The 17,768-nt window shown below is 32.5% G+C and overlaps 3 long non-coding RNA genes and 1 pseudogene across 15 annotated transcripts; 2 read left to right on the forward strand and 2 right to left on the reverse strand.

Moving 5' to 3' along the window:
* Positions 1–1,193: 1,193 nt before the first annotated feature.
* Positions 1,194–4,698, forward strand: LOC146908595 (uncharacterized). Of its 13 annotated transcripts, none has more exons than XR_015018302.1 (8): positions 1,197–1,607; positions 1,881–1,975; positions 2,320–2,391; positions 2,561–2,917; positions 3,019–3,149; positions 3,254–3,292; positions 3,424–3,498; positions 4,168–4,698. It is a non-coding gene; the product is annotated as an uncharacterized LOC146908595 (long non-coding RNA). The 13 variants fall into 13 exon arrangements; XR_015018304.1 differs by having other exon boundaries at positions 4,277–4,698; XR_015018307.1 differs by having other exon boundaries at positions 2,561–2,627; positions 2,810–2,917; positions 3,424–4,698.
* Positions 4,699–6,649: 1,951 nt separating this feature from the next.
* On the reverse strand, positions 6,650–9,592 carry LOC146908596 (uncharacterized). The gene is made up of 4 exons (XR_015018310.1): positions 8,915–9,592; positions 7,893–8,011; positions 7,517–7,585; positions 6,650–7,075 (listed from the first exon to the last, which is right to left on the reverse strand). It is a non-coding gene; the product is annotated as an uncharacterized LOC146908596 (long non-coding RNA).
* A 784-nt stretch (positions 9,593–10,376) lies between these two features.
* On the reverse strand, positions 10,377–12,077 carry LOC146908597 (putative disease resistance RPP13-like protein 1; annotated as a pseudogene).
* A 2,955-nt stretch (positions 12,078–15,032) lies between these two features.
* LOC146908598 (uncharacterized) lies at positions 15,033–16,711 on the forward strand. Its single transcript, XR_015018762.1, has 3 exons — positions 15,033–15,305; positions 16,214–16,449; positions 16,572–16,711. It is a non-coding gene; the product is annotated as an uncharacterized LOC146908598 (long non-coding RNA).
* Positions 16,712–17,768: the final 1,057 nt, after the last annotated feature.

Consider the following 17,768-nt stretch of genomic DNA (forward strand, 5'->3'; position numbering starts at 1 on the left):
AAAGGAATAAAATAAAAAGATGACACAAACTGAAACAAATAACAATGGCGGAACCTCTTTTTGTACTTTTTTTTTTAAGGAAAAAAATAATAGAAGATAGATAGCACCTGATTTCAAGAGCCGGAGCTCTGATACCAACTGATAAGTGACCGATTGGACCGTCTTGAAAACAGGCAAGGAACTTGACCCTAACCGCGACCTGCCGGTAGAACCAAAGTTATCAAATAAGAGTGAGACCCTAACCGCGACCTGCCGGCAGAACCAACACTATAAAACACTAAAGAAATCTGGTAATTTGTCAGGGGCAAAAACCCTGGCAAAATGCAGAAATCCTTGGCAAATGGACGTTTGCCAGGAGCTTTGCCAGGAGCAGAATCGCCAGCAAATCTGCTCATCGCAAATGACCCTGCCAGGGGTTTAGCTCCTGGCAAATGCGCTCCTGGCACAAGCCCTGGCTCAACCCCTGGCAAATTGTGTCTGCATGATTGCAGACTTTTCTGACGCATTGCAGGCTTTTGCAGATGATCACATCAGCCATTATCAAAACATGCCAGGGAAATTGCCAGGGATTAACCCCTGGCAAAATGTGTACGAATATTTTTTAAAAAAACGTTTTTTAAATGTTTAAAAAAACGTTTTTTAAATGTTTAAAAAATCAAAATATTAAAATTTAATAATTAGAATAATTTAAAAAAAACATTTTAAAATTAACTTCAAAAAATTATACAAATTAACTTCAACAAAACAAAAACACAAACCTAAATACATATTACAAAATTACAAGATATAAACAATAGTATAACATCATTCATTTATGAATAAAACAAATTAAGGATAACGAAGACATCAAACATAGTCAATTTTTTTATATATATGATTGCAACAACACAGATGTATGGGGACTATAAAACTCCATTGGTAAATAACAAAGTTGATTTATTAATTGAAATAGCTACAGAAAAAGGAAGAAAATATTAACTCAAAATCATTGCCTTTGGATGTGTACCAAATCAAGTGCTTCAACTCTTGAGTATTAGATGTCCGTATCAGTCCAAGCTTGAGAAGTTAAAAATGAGAATATACCTAAATCATTCCATTAAAGACATAATGAATATCAAAGTATTCTAAGAATTCTACTACAAACTCACTTAGAATATTTTCCGTCAATTGCATCAATGCCATATATTAAAGAGTCTACTAAACTAAATATGAAAATACATGTCCGTTCAAATTACCATTTTGCCCTTATTGGGGGCATTTTGGTAAATTAATTAATTGGACTCCCCTGCCTATATATGTGAAAAGAAAAAAAAAAAAAAGAAAAGGGAGAGAGAAACGGGAACGGGAGAAGAAAGGGAGGAGAACCATTCTCCTCCGTCGTGAAAATCGGGCGGCGCCGGTGAGGATGGAAAAGAAAAGAAGAGGAAACGAGAGAAGGGGGAACGGGAGAAGGGGAAAGAAGAAAGAAGAAAGAAGAAAGAAGAGAGAAGACAGAAGAAAGAAGAAAGAAGGACCAGGGAGAAGAGAAGGAAGAACAATGAAGAGAGAAGAGGATTGGTTTGTTTGAGAAGAAGAGAAAGAAAAAGGATTGAGATTTTTAATTCAAGGTGATTTCTTTATTTTTACAGAATTTTTTTTGGTTAGGGTTTAATTTCTTTGTTTTCTTTTGATCAATCTGATATCATGCATGTTTAAAGTTTTGTTTTGTTGAAGTTGTTGGCTTTGTTGATTTTGTGTTCACTTCTTTTCTTCCTTTTCCTCCCCAACCGAACCCTAAACCCCAATTTTATATTTTTTGTCAATTTGTGCCTTTTAATTTATTTATTGTATGTTCGATTGCATGTCTAATTTTTCTGATATTCTGAATTGGGTTATTGCAGTAGTAAAATGAGATTGAAGAGGGTTGTTAGGGTTCCTGCAATTAGCTTGAAGATGGCTGATATTCCACCAGATGATTATTCTTGGAGGAAATATGGTCAGAAAAATTTAATTTAATTTAATGTAAATATCTTCAGAAAATTGTATCTTTGATTTTAATTGAGGGTCTGGTCTTTTGATTTTGGGTTGTTGTTTAGTGATTGTAGTTTGTATATCATAAGTGAAAATTGCAACCACAAAGAAGTGAAAAAATTTGAGAGAGAAGAAATAATGGGTTTAGTCTGAGATAGAAATAATGGGTTTAGAAGTATCTTTTGATTTTTTTGGTTTAGAATGATAACTGAAAAATATGTATTTTGTACATTGATTAATTTTGAAATCTAATGTTTTGAATCCATTACTTATTTGTTATTTACACACACCCTTTTATTGAAAATTTAGATGGACAATGGATTTGAGGATGGACAAGCAGCTTCTGATATGATGGCAAGCAGTCAACAGAGGAAAAAAAGGGTTAATTTCTACTTTTTCATGTGTTGTTTTAGTGTTTTAGTTTTTCTTCATTATAGTTTTTCTACATATAATTCACTAAGACCTCCATCACCACTCTCACTTTCACAGTGATTTAGTTAGGAACTGAAAACTAAATTTGGCATCATGCATCACTGTTGATTTGTGTCAGAATTGCTAGATGCTTCTGGAAAAGCTCAGACCTCCATCAGTGACTGAACTGTTGACGTCTTATAATGGTAATCACTCTTAATTTTCACAAATTTCAATCCAAGTTACCCTTTTTTATGTTATTTTGATTTGAATTTTCATATATGTTAGTAATTTGTGATTTGAAGCTAGCCCATTTGCTAAAGATGAGATTTTACCAAACTTGCATTCTTTGTAGCTTCTCTTCTCTTTGCTATAATTTCATTTTCAGGTTTGGGATGCTACTGCAGCAGATCCTAAGTTGCTGGTGTTTTTGAAATCTTATCGTAACATTGTACCTGTACCTAGGCATTGGTCACAAAAGAGAAAATTTTTGCAGGTATGATACTCTTATTCTTTTTATGAAGAAATGTATGATACTCTTATTTGTCAATGTTTTGCATTGTTGCTACTCCGAGTCTGATCTGAATAAGCTGATAGAATGTTTTGCAGCAAATCCTGAAGTACATTGCTTTTGTTTGTTATGTCAATGTGTAAAATTGCTCAAAGGAATGGGAATGAAGGGAGGTTAGTTTCTCTTATATGTAATTGATCTACTAACAATTGGTGAGGTTAGTTTCATTCCTATGTTATTATTTTTCCTCTGACTTTTAGTTTTTAAAGTTTCTGCATTAACAAAATAATTTCTGATTTTTTTACTTCTTATGTATCAAAGATGATAGCGCGATTTGATGCCTTTGGACATGTTCGATGGGTCAGTCCTCTTCTTAAATCTCAGATTTATTGATTATTGAATGGTTAATTTTTTGTTAATATGCATGTCTTAACACTTGCAATAGGATATGATTCATTTTATGCCATTGTTTCTATGTTCTCTCTTTGCAGCAACACAATAATTTTTCGTAGGATATGGTCAAGTTGCAATAACACTTGCTATAGAGAGCATGGTACTCATTAGGTGTAAGTTTTATTTTATGCATTAATCATGATGTTTTATTTTATTAACTCTATATAGACTCTGTTAGTTTATGATGATGTATTAAATGAAAAGGATTAGAAAACTCATCAATTCAGTTCATTGACAATGCTTAAGTGAGGTGGGTAAGTTGTAATGGGAATACAAGATTATTGCGAGGACCATTAGGCAAAGAAAGAGTGTTCTCTTTCTTTGAAGGAGCTTTGCTCTGTGGGCGTTAGGATATTCATCCTTTTGCTGTTATCTTTCAATTACAGAAATAATATACTGTTATTCCACTATTTGTGCATTTTAATTCCCTTTTCTATATTCTGTAAGTTGCGGCGATTCGGGCAAGCAACACTTAAGTTTGTGTTGTTTCCTGAATTTGAAGTGTGTGTTCATGTCGTATATCATTTCTTTTATATATTCATTCAAATCTTACATTCTTGAATTTGTGGCAGTTTGTGTAATCTTTAGTTGCCTCTTAATCTTGCTTTGGCACTATTATAGTTTTTGAGGACTGTACAATCTTATACATATAGGCTATTAGTAGTTTTTGGTGGATTGAGTAAGTATGCATCTCTGAATTCTGAAACTGAATATTTACAAATCAAAGTCCATGACTATTCAAAAATGTAATAATATATATCCTGATGATACAATTTGTGCAGAAGTTTATAGATTCTGTGGTAGTGGATTCAGACTAGGGCAATGAAGCAGATCATAGGTGTCTAGAAGAGAGTACATGTATATTTGATGGAGTTTGATTTGTTTTAACAGCCATATGTGGGCATGGAATTTGATTCTGAAGCTGCCAGGAAATTTTATGTTGAACATGCTAGATGGGTTGGATTTGTTTTATGCCGTTATGCAGTGTCGACGTTCTGGAATCGATGGCAGAACTCATGTAACGAACAAGGATTCTCACCAAATAGTTTTCCACTTAGTTAAGTAGACCTTAGTTGTTTCTTACGCATGGAGTTTAGCATATTTGCTACAGAGAGAGTACTCCCTCAAGCTTATAATGGTTTTAAATTAAAGTGCAGCTTCATATTTACTTTTCACAAGCTTTCATTATCACTTCCGCGCATCATTCCAAGTTCAAGCTTGTGTATATTCTGACGTTTTAAAGTTTCATGTTAAATGGCTTTTCATTTTTTTGATTAATATCTAATTGTGCATAATAAGCTTTTGCTTTGCAAGGGAGTCTCCATGCAATACATTCACATTTTCTTGATCTTAGTATTCTTGTGTTGTATTATCTCTATCCTTATTATAAGAAAATCTTTGAAGATTATTTTGGCCCTATTTATTAGAAAATGTCACGACTCAATTTTATATGCGGAAAATAAGGGTTTAATGCTAATTGGTTCAAGTTAATTCTATTTTATTATTTTGCATTATGTAGTATATATTTTGTGGATAATAAGTTTATTCTTGAAAGTTTTTATTAGTGAATCCCTTAAAAAAGGAGTACTCACTTGTATAAAAATTTCAATGTCTACTAAACCATCATTATGAACATTTTATTTGATCTTCCTTTTATTCGTAATAAGCGAGAGCTTATAAATTAAAAAAAATTATTTATTTACATGAGCTATTTTTCATAAGCTCGAAATAATCTCAATTTAAAGAAGGCCTAATTCCATAAAATAATGGACCTGCAAACGAAATTTTGAAGTAATTTATTGCGGAGGAAATTTTTATAATATTTTAAACAAGTGTGTAAAAAATATTAAAAGACTTAAAAGTTTATTCACAATTAAAAAAAAAATTCAGTATGGACTAAAACTATATTTTACTTTTTTATGAATACTAAAAGAGAAATTGACTATATTTTTTAGAATCAAACATTTGTTGGGTTTTATCTTGAATTTCTGTTGTACATGTACAATTTTGTAATGGGTTTATATTTTGTTGCCATTTTGGTATGGAAAAACACTTTAGTGAGAAATGCTATTGTAATTTTATATTCCAATTATGAATGAAATTCCTTCCCTTAATTCCCTGATCATGCCTGCTTACAACCAACATTTCCTCAAATTACTAAAATATCTTTATATATCGTATTTTATTACTTAAAGTTGTTACCTTATTGAAGAAAATTTTACCGCCCACCTAAAAATCCTCAATAATAACCTATTTTAATTTTAAATTTTTTAATTCATCTTATTAAGTTCGCCGTTTCCACTTCATTCACATCATAAAACATATAGATTATATAAGAATCATGAATTTTCTATGGATTATGAAATTTTGAATGGATTATGTATGGATGTTTAAAAGTTAAAGTTCTTTGGTAATTAAAAAAAGTTATTATTTGTACCAAAAAATAAATAAATTCAAAACTTCATGGGTATCCATGGATACCTCAATACCCACGGGTATCCGTATAGTGGGCACCGACGAGGATACGGGGCGGGCACGGGTATCATATTTATCCAACAGGGCGGGGACAGGTATCATATTATCCGTACCCATGGGTATTCATTGACATCCCTAGCCTTTCCTGTAGATCATGTGAAAAGATTTATATACGTTGAAGCTAAAACACAAAATGATATAAATCAGGTAGAGAGACTTTCAGCTATCTGTCTGATGCAGAAGTTTGTTCACCTGAAAGAACTGGATACTAAATTGCAGTTAATATCTGCCTTTACTGTAGATCATATGAAAGGATTTATATACGTTGAAGCTGAAAGTCAAAATGACATAAATCAGGTAGCTTTGGTAATAGGGTTTTCATTGGTTTATAGATAGATATCAATTATTACTAGAAAATTGTTTCTACCGCTAACTAAATATGTTTTCATTTGTTACTCGTGATCAAGCCATTTTGAAGATTTAATTTTATAATCCGTAATGCAAGAGTACTCTAAATATTGTATTATGATTTATAATTATCTGTCATTTCGCAATCTATCCTTTCAATATAATATTTTGTCAAAAACGTTATTGAACCCCGTGCGAAGCACGGGTTTGTAACTAGTTAAAGATATGAAAAACAATTAAGTTCTTACTCTTGAATATTACCCCTATGCCTTCTGACATTAAACCTCAATATGCTAAATAATTCAAAAATGTTACTAGTGAAAAAATAACTACATCTTTTACAACTATTCTAGTTAAATCAGAGACAAACAAATGAATCAATTTACATGAATAACAAATAAAAGTTATAAATATTGGGGTGTTGCATTCTCCACTCCATTTAAAAACATTATGTCCTAAAAATTGAATTATAACTTAAAACATTGTTTCTAAAAGGTTCAAGAGCAAAGGAACTCTAAACCTCAACACTAGAGAACAGCCACTACCCTCCCATTTGAGACCAGAGGGAACTAAATGCTACAAAAAAAAAAAAAAACAATTGAACAACCTACAACATCAGCTACAAAGAAATAGCAGCGGCCTGAAGCGATTAAGGCAATAACAGAAGCTACTCCAAACTAAAGAAAGAAAGAAACCAAGGAAAATAATTATGTATGTCGTCGAGTCTTACTTGTATAGTAGCAAGTCTTCTATCAAATCCTTTTCTCTGCGCTTTTTCAATTCATTTTTCCTTATGTAGTTTCCCATCTGAAGATAACATATCAGATAAGAGTTTGAAAATTTAAGAATTACAACTTTGCAGTTCTTCTAACAATATGATGATACTAGAATTTTCGTGACTCTGTTACTAACTACACCAAAGTTCCTCTCAACTCTGATGGTTCACGGATCCTTAACAAAGTTCACAAATGACTATACTGGCATCTAAATGTTCCAAGTGTTTGAAGCAAAGATATTTTAATCCATTTAACATAAATGCAGCCACTGTCAACCTAACCTATATCAACCAAATTAAATGCAATATGCAAGTATTAGGATTCCAAATTAAATGAAATTGGCAATGTCGCAACTACAATCTCTACCTCAACTATGTTTGATTCCACTACTTCAGATTGCCATGTAAACGGTTAACATGTACAATTTCTTTCTTACTAATACATAAAAGAAAAGAGAGAACATCCCAAATACCTCATTGTTCCTTGATAAATTTGTCATAAGTTTCAAATGCATGACTCTCTACGCATTCTGAAAAGTGATCTGCACTTGCAAAATCATAAACACATATCAAAAATTGAAGAACCAAGCAGACAGGTTGGAATGCTAGAATGTGTAATTCAATAAAACATGGTACTTTTGATTATTTAGCAAAAGCGAACTGTCAGTTTGTATAGGTACTAAGATTCAATAATTCATGTGCTGATATTCACAGTATTTTCAACTATCGACTCTTCAAAAACAAATCTTATGGATAGATTGCTACTAAGATTTTGCAGGATGATATCTTTTGAGTACTAAACAACAAGATACCAGCACATTAAAGGAAAAAAGTTGCAAAAGATCTTACTTCCATAATGAGCAAATGATGCATTTCATTACAGCTCTCGGCAAAATGCACTTTTTTCAGATAATCCGCTCGTCTCCACCAACCAAAACTCTCATACATGTGGAGAATTGACATAAAGGCTGCCACAAATATATAACAATAGTTAAGACTTATGCTGAAATGTCACAATCACACTGCACTGTGACTCCCTACATTTACAAGTAATTAGACAAATATTTGAATGTGATACTAAATTAGTATAGTAATTTTCATGTACTACTAATGAATTTCAACAGAGTGAAGAATGGTGGAACTAAGTTCCCCTCATTGAAGATGGATTTAGCACAGTAGAGCTAGATTAAACATAATACACACACATTTAATACACGGATAAATTTGCAAATTAAACATCACTTTGATCAAAAACAACTTAACATAATATTCTTTAAAAATTAAACACAAGCTTTCTAATTCATAAATTACTAATATCATCTGAATTTGGCATATTTAAAATCATCAATCAAACAAACACAACATGCTTAATTTGATGGCTTCTTAAAAAACCAGAAAATATATAAAAGTCCTTAAAAATAAAAATACTGGACATACTACTTGTGTCTTCTTAATTTGTGATATAGCTAGCTATATCCCACCCACTACACTTGCTATTTTCCACTAGATATTGTGTCTGCAGAGAGAACTCGGTCATATTGTCAACATTAATAGCAATGCAATAACTAATAGTGATAGCAGAATTTAGAGACCACTCCATAAAATCTAACTTTAGACTGAAAAAGACATTAGTTAGCTTGGTTTCCATTCTACAATTTAAAGGAATCATAGCATATAAAAAAATTAATTCATTCCATCATACAGATGGATCCACCATCTTTTCTATTCTATAAATTGACAGCCCTGCAAACATTCATAAACACGTTCCCCACTTCTAGTTATTCTTCCATACTAATATTTCTTCTATGCAATATTCATTTTACAAATAATAAATTGTTTTTAAAAAAGAAGAGCAAAAAGATAGAACTCACCCAAATGAAGAAAAAGGATAAAATGCTACAAATGGGTTTTCCGGAGCGGCGGCAGGAACTCCAGTACGGCTGCTAAGGTTTCCGACTCGGTGGTCCCCGGTCAAAGTTCTCCAATCCCGAAATAAATTGGGGGTTTTGGTTGTGGACATAATAGAGAATAAGGTTATCAGCTTTGTTTATCCAAAATGAGGTCAATGGTGGCCGGAAAGTAAGAGAGAAGGTGGTGATTTGGGTATTTCAAACTCTCACCAATCTAAAAATAAATTAGTGGTTATTGAAGAGGAAGAAGAAAAGAATTTAATGGTTGTGGTGGGGTTGTCAAAGGAGGTCGGACGGAGAAGTAACTGTGGCTGGAAGTTGGTGGTGGTGGTTATCATGGAGAAGAAGAAGAGAAGCGTACGGTGCTGTTGTTTTGGAGAGAGAATGTGTGATAACAATTGGTGTAAAAGAAGAGATAAAAGAATGTGTGGTGTTTTGTTAAAAAAAAGAAAATAAAGGGGAAATAATAAGCCAGGGGCTGCTTGCAATTTGCGAGGGGCACACCCCTATTTTTGCTAAAAGCGTTCCCTTTCAATTTGCCAGGGGGATTCCCTGGCTTAGCTCCTGGCAAATTTGCCAGGAGTTCTTGCTCCTGGCATTATTCCTTGGCAATATGCAACATTTCTTGTAGTGAAAGTTCTTGACCCAAGAACAAAGGAAAAGCTCTCACAATGGAGAAAACTCAAATATATTAAAATCCAAATTGTCTTTTGAGAATTACATGAGCTTCTTATTTATAGCCTATGCTTGGAATACTAAAGATAAATTCCCACTACCATGCATTTACCAAAATACATTGATAAGTGCATGTTTATTACCTAGAAAATGGGCACTAACATGATTAAAATTCCCACTAGCCATTATAATAACTTAGAGCACCACTTTGAAGCATTTGGAGAGGCTAGGAGAATACAAAAGACCATCTAAAAATTCACCCAAAATAAAAAACGAAAATTGCTTATTAAAATGGAGAAAATTGGACTTTTAATGCTTCTTGTCATGTGAATTTTTTATAGGTTTCCTTCCACATGCTTAGTGAACTCTTGATCTCATCAATGTTACTTAAAGGAAGAGTTAAAATTTTGAGTAAAACAATATTTTGGTCCTTCAAATTGTAATAGCCGGACAAGCGTAGTCTCTTAAATTTACGAAATGACAATTTAGTCTAGGAAGTTAAAGTCAATCAATTACGTTTTTTTTTTTTAAGTTCTTTTCTTTTCTTTTCTTTTCAAAAATACTAACAATTTAGCAAACGGAAGCATAAAACTCAAATATTTCACCATTTTTAAATCAATATTAGCTCACAGTAAATCAGTATGCTCAAGGATTACGACTAACAAAAATATATGCTAAGGAAACACTCACATATATTTTTGCTCATCTCAAATTTATCTTTTAAATTTTTTAGGATATTACAAACATGTTAACCTTGAAGAAGGTCAATGACTTCATATTCTTCATCTGCTATTGGTTCTCCAACGGAAACACTTTTGATGTGAGCAATTATGGGCCAGTACTCACCAGATTGAGGTTTACATTTTCTGCACAATTCAGGACAACCATCTATGCGAATCTTCAAGAGAGGTGAGTGGAAGATTTGATAGAATATTCTCAAGAAGAGGACATTGAAGAAAGTAAAGCCTCTTAAGATGAGACATAGTTGCTAGAAACTCAGGAAGTATCTTAAGATCAAGAAATTTTTCAATTATCAAGGTCTCTAAAGTGTCTGCAAAACCTTCCATCCATCTAGGCAATGCAAGTAGATCATAAAAACCCTCAAGGTGTATATATTTCAGCTTTAGTGTTAGGATTGAGCTTTCATTGTTCAACAACAAGTTTAAATATCTACAGCCACTAATATGAAGAGTATGTAATTTTGGGAAAATATTAAGAGGTAAGGACTCCAGGCTCCCACATGATACAACAAACAATGTTTCAAGGGATGGGAGTTGATCCTTGCTAAATAAAAACTTCAAATTGTGACAACAATCAAAACCCAAAGTTCTAAGATGGTTCATTCTTGCAAATTCATTATCTGACAAGACAGATTGTTTTGTGGATATAATCAGTTGTCGCAGGCTGATCAAATTCCCTAATCCTTCAGGCAGTGTTTCAAGTTCCGTGCATCCGCTAAATGACAAAAATTCCAAATTTTGGAGTTTGCAAATAGAAGAGGGAATATTTTTTATTTTGCGGTTATCAGAAAGATCGAGAGCTCGCAGGTGCTCCAATTTAGCAATAGAATTTGGTAGGATATCAAATGAAGAATTACTTAAATCTAAATATCTTAAGTATTTGTATCTTGATATCCATATATCTAGCAGAGTTTCACTAGCAAGACCCAGTCCTTTGATGGGAAATAATAAAGTTCTTATGCTTCGTGACTTAGGGAACAGAACATGGCCTTGTGGATTATTTTCAACAACTGAAATATGTCTTACTTGCTTAGATATGTTTTGTGTATGCAAATCTAATGCCACAAATTCCTCTTTTCCAACATAAAGTGCAAGATCATGTATCAAATCATGTACTTTGAACTGGCAAACATAGCCCAAGTCTTCAAACTCATGCAGAAATGACCGTGAGTGTAATTCATCCATATACTCTCTTGCAACATCCTCTAGCTTTTCACTTCCGTTCCGAGAGTGAGAATGAACTAATCCAAGTGCTATCCAAAGAGTTTGAATTTCAAAACTATCAAAGCTATAGTCTTTGGGATAGAGGGAAAAGTAAGCAAAACACTGCCTCAAATAGGATGGCATTTGATCATAACTTAACTTCAGGGCAGGTAAAATATCATCTTTCTTCTGCTCTAGATTCCATAAGTCCCTTACAAATACCCACTTATTTAAATCAAGCTTTGAAAACAAGGAACTTCCTAATGTTTTGACAGCTAGTGACATTTTTTCTCAATTTCTTTTCTGATCTCCACTAGATTTGGATATTTTGTTTCTTCACCTTCCTTAAATGCCCATTTGACAAACAGAGATAAACAATCCTTTGGAGAAAGACCTTTCAAAAGATACGGAGGAACATCACCCATCATCGAAGCAATTGAGTTACTACGTGTAGTCACCAAAATTTTGCTTCCAGCTACGCCAACTTTTATCAAATAAAAAATCATTCTTAACTGAACAAATTTGTCTTTAAATACGAATATACAAATTTTTAGATGTATTTTTTGTTTCTTTTTCAATTAATCCTCTTATTAATGTTATCAATATACCTTAAAATATTAAAAGTTAACTTTAAACATCTCTATAAATAAAGAATAATTTGGTAACAATAATATATATTTATGAAAAATTTATTAGTTCAAACACTTTTCTTAATACACGCGATTTTTGTAAACTATTCCTATAAAAAAAATGGTATGATAATAGGCATGAGGTGATCCTAGGAGCCTCTCCTTCTCTTTTTAACACTTTCCAACCTTTACTGTTTATTGATGAAATCCACTTGGTCTCACCATTTTATATGATATCCATTTATAATGTGTGATATCCACATAGATGTCACTCAATAAAGGAATGAGTGTTAGAGATAGTTGTCGAAAGAGAATGCTTGTAGCACTCTTAATACTTACTCTCTCCGATCACATTTATATGTAAAAAAACAATTTTATATGTTCATTAAATAACTAATGTATATAAACCAAATACATTATTTATTCAATTAATCTAAAATATTGTTTTTTTTTTTATAAAGGTGAATTTTAGGGTGAGCTAGCGGTCAAATGCTTCACCACTGAAGTCGTAAAAAATACCTTTGAATTAGATATGTGATCTAGATAAATCCAACTTAAACATAGGAAACATTAACACACCTCCACACACAATCATTTTTCTTACCTCCCATGTTGAGTATTACGAAATGAATCTTCTATTGAATCATTAATAAGTATTACTCCCTCTATCCCAAATTGTAAGGAAAAAAAATCAAATCACACTTGTTAAAAAAAACTAAAACATAACAATTTGGAGTATAGATTTATTGAATGAACCTAAAAAGTGAATTTTTGCTTATATTTGTGACCGGAGAGTGTATAACAAACGGGGCCTTTATGTACTTATATCTGCATAAACAAATTTTTATATGCATATATGAAAAAGTTGATATGATAAAATTTTATAAACTCATGACTATTTTCAAAATCAAAATTAATGTAGTGTTTCTATTTTATATGCAAAACACTATTCAATGTTACCTATATTTTGGAGAAAACTTTACAAATTGTGCTTCTTTCAATGGAAGAAGAAGAATGACTCATGAGAGGGTATTTTGGCCTTTTCTTGTTTGGCCTTGGGGGTATTATTGTCCTTTCAAGCATCTTTTGATGAGTCAGCTACTCATTTAGCCACTCAGTACTGCCATGTCAGCTAATCAGTGACATGGCAGTAATTAATTGGGTTAAGGGACCAAATTTTAAATGATTTGAAATAAATAGTAAGTTTAGGGACCAAACTTTAAATAGCCCTATTTGCAAGGACTAAAGGTACAAATAAGCCAAAAATTAATATACTAATTATTATGCTATTATTTTCTTTCTTGTTAGAATTTTAACACTACACATTTAACTATTTAACTTTATTTCATAAAAAAAAAAACTACTCAATTATTTGGATAATATTTAACTCCTTCAATCGTGTAGTTCAACTAAGTGAGCTACCCATCTCCCCAACCTTTTACCAATCATTAAACATGCATATCCAACGTCCATATGCTTTCATGGTATGTTGCAAGTATTAACATTTGCAATGTTGCATATATAGGTTAGAAAGTCAAGTCCCTCAACTATCATTAGAATCCCTCAACCAATAACTTGAGGGTCGACTGTTTCGATATGGGCCAACACTCAACTCTTGATAGGTTTTAGATATCTCTTTGGTCCTCAAGCATGACCCTACTAGAATAATGAACCCTATAGGCGATTTATACCATCCGATCCAGATCTGATGTCATCTCGTCCTAATCCGCTCATAGTTGTCCCTCAAGGACTACAGTGTCCCTTGAAGATTGTTGTTCACGTATAAAGGCTCAAGGGCCAAAACCCTAAACTTATACAATAAATACTAACTCAAGGGCATTGGCTCAAGTTCACATATTGTTACCAAAAATATTGTATCACCACGACACTCACTGACTTGATCATCAAATTAAGTATGTGCAGGTACGCCACCCCCACTCGCTCGAAGAAGATGGTTATTGCTGACATAAGTATCCTACTCAAAGGTCATTCAATGACATCACCCACGGATCTCAGGTATGGCAGGATCGTTGTTGTCACAATTTAAAATTATGGCAACAAAATGATGAAACAAACTCCCTGGTTATTGAGAGAGCTATGCACACTCACTACACCATTTATTGTCTCTGGCAACACTTTTTTAGGGGACGTGTAAAAATTGTCCCCTAAAAGTAGTTTTGGGGACGATTTATGATTGATGCTAAACGAAAATTTGCAACCCCTAAAAACTGTCCCCTAATGTACTTCTGGGGACGTTTTTGGAGTGTTACTTTACTATTTCATTGGCAATAATTGATAATTGTCCCCTTAAATACTTCAGGGAACAATTTTAGATTGTCACTTTAGTTTTAAGGCAAACAACATCAAATTTTGGCCAAATATCTTGTTTGGTCCTTTAAGTTTTACAAAAACAATATGTTAATCCTTTTAAATTTGAAATAGATCCTTATTACCCTTTTAATGACTCATTTTCAAACTTAATTATTTTAAAATTTTAAAATACGTGCATTAAATTAGCAACTTAAATGACATATTTAAAACTTAAAAAAACTTAAAGGACTTATTTGACACTTTAAAAAACTCATAGTACTTATTTAAAAAAAAACTAATATGTTTGTGAAAGTTAAAAAAAAAAAAAAAAGAGTGTTTTGCCACAAAATTTTGCGGGCGGCAATTTTCCCTCCACTACCACAAAACAAATACACGCACCTACCAAACATTATTAAAAAAATTAAAAGAAAGAAGGTTAGCTAGCACACATAATATAATATAATAATATATTATTATAATTATCATTAGTTTATACTTTCATTGTCTTTCCCAAATTCATTCAACCCTTGTTATCGTAACAACTCCAAATCCCATGAAATCAGTCCAAACACCCCCTTCAAATCGTGACCTCTAATCTCAAATTCCTTCAATGGTTCTTCAATTCATCAACAGAGCCATGGTGACCACAAATCAATAGCCTAAATCCCTTCAAATCCAAAACCCTTGTGACCTCAATCGAACAACCAAGCTGTACGTTTAACTTCTGTAGTGATTTGCAGAATCACCCAAATCTTCAACCCCCAAATCGCTCATCTCAAACAACAATAGATCCATGTAATTTTTCCTCTCTTCTTCATCCTCTATTTTAGTTTCCTTGATGAAAAAACAGTTTTTTATTGTACTTTTTATTATGAAAAATTTAGTCTTTACAAAGATTGATTTGTAAATCTTGATAATTTTTCAATGGGTACCTTTTAACTTCATTCTATTCAATTTTTTATTGTATTTTTTACTATGAAAAATTAATCTTTATAGACATTGATTCATAAATTTGATATTTTTTTCAATCGGTTCTGTTTAATTTCATTATCTTCAGGGATTATGTGTTTAGTTTATGTTGAGTTCAGTTTGTGGTTTAAAAAAAAAGATTTAATTGAAATGGGTCAACATAATCGTTTTGTCCATTCATGATTTTAAGTAAAATACTATTGACTAGCAGCACCCTTTTTCACAAGTAATATAGCTGAAGTTTATTAACATCTTTGAACATATGGATGCATTGATGATTCTGATGATTCTAGTACTGATTAGGTAGTGTTTACAGTGTCTTTTAAGTGGCGGGGTTAGTGGTAGCTGGACTGATTTTTGGAAGCTTTTTTTTGGACATTTAAACTGGGTTGTTGTGGTCTTGGTGTTGTTTGGTTTAGTTAGCCTAACATCATTGTTCCTTTTGTGTTGTATTTGTTTCCTAGTGGCTTCTGCTTATATGTAGCCCAACCCATTGTAATTTTGTTCCTTTTGTGTTGTATTTGTTTCCTAGTGGCTTCTACTTATATGTAGCCCAACCCATTGTAATTTTGTTTTGTTTCAAGCAGCGCAACTGTTACGTCTTGTGCGGGTTGTTTTGCCTAATAGATTTGACAACTCAAAAAAAAGATTCCTTTTTTTAACATCGATTGTATTGTATAATTATGTAATTTTTTCCCCTTTGTAGTTCATCAATTTTTTTTTAATGATTGTAGTTCATCATTGGTTGACATAATGGACAATGTAAGAAGTGTGAAAGCTGGTGGTTCGCATAGGCCTACTAGTCAAAGTCCTGCTGAAGGATTTGATTTACCTTTTCAAGCTAGATCAAGCGTTGAGTTGAAAAAGATGTTTCAACATCAAATTAAGCAAGAAAAAATTGAAAAGTTGCATGAGAGGCTGCAGGGAAACAATAGAGAAATGCCTCAAGGGATTGTAGAAGTTGTAGACGGTAATTTTTTCTTGTCTCATGATTATGATTTTATAAAATTACATATGTAACATCTATGTTTTGGATTTCCTTCATATATATTTGTTCCTAATATTTTTTTTATGAATTTTCACAAAATTTAGAAACACCAAAAAAAAGGAACTCAGCAAAAGCAAGTTCAAAAGGACGAATTTCTTGAGGACAACTTAAGTGATGAATTTCAGGAGGATGACCTAGATGATGAATTTCAAGAGGATGACCTACATGATGAATTTCAAGAGGATGACATCGGTGATGAATTTGAAGTGGACGATATGGGTGATGAATTACAAGATAAACTTGAATGATCGAGTTGGATGGTGCTTTATTTTGGATGGTAGTTAAACCACATTTTGGATTGTAGTTCAACCACTAAACTTGTCCGAACTATAGTTTTGCTATTTTGCTAGGCTTATACTTCTAAGCATTAAACTTATCAAGTAATGTTTGACATTTTGATTATTATTATGTCTTGAATTAATGTTTGAACTATTTTATTATATTACATCTTTTGTGGTTGTATTGCTAAATTCGATCTTAATTGAGTTATAATTGACAATTTTAATATTGTCTTTAAGCTATAGTTACATTTCTAAAATAATTGGAAAATTCTAAAATTTTACGGGGACACTCTAAAAATGTTGTCTGTAAGCTATGGGGACGTTTTTTGGTTTTCTTAAAGATTCACATTTAAGGCAACGTTTATTAATTGTAGCAACCTATGGTAACATTTAAAAACGTCCCCTCAGAATCCCCAAAAAATCGTCCCCTATTCCTAGGGCTTAGGCGACGTTTTGTAAAAGTGTGCCCAAAGATCATGAAAAAACGTCCCATAGACTATAGGCGACGCTCGTATAGGAGACCCCTGAAAAACGTCCCCTATACCTTTAGGGGACGCTTTTCATAGTTCTGGCAACATTTTTCGATTGTTGTTATAAAGGATAAATGGTGTAGTGACTACACCATTTATTGTCTCTGGCAACACTTTTTTAGGGGACGTGTAAAAATTGTCCCCTAAAAGTAGTTTTGGGGACGATTTATGATTGATGCTAAACGAAAATTTGCAACCCCTAAAAACTGTCCCCTAATGTACTTCTGGGGACGTTTTTGGAGTGTTACTTTACTATTTCATTGGCAATAATTGATAATTGTCCCCTTAAATACTTCAGGGAACAATTTTAGATTGTCACTTTAGTTTTAAGGCAAACAACATCAAATTTTGGCCAAATATCTTGTTTGGTCCTTTAAGTTTTACAAAAACAATATGTTAATCCTTTTAAATTTGAAATAGGTCCTTATTA

This window comes from Medicago sativa, chromosome 7 (assembly GCF_051527215.1).
Source record: "Medicago sativa cultivar Bolivia chromosome 7, Bolivia_mono, whole genome shotgun sequence".
NCBI lineage: Eukaryota > Viridiplantae > Streptophyta > Magnoliopsida > Fabales > Fabaceae > Medicago > Medicago sativa.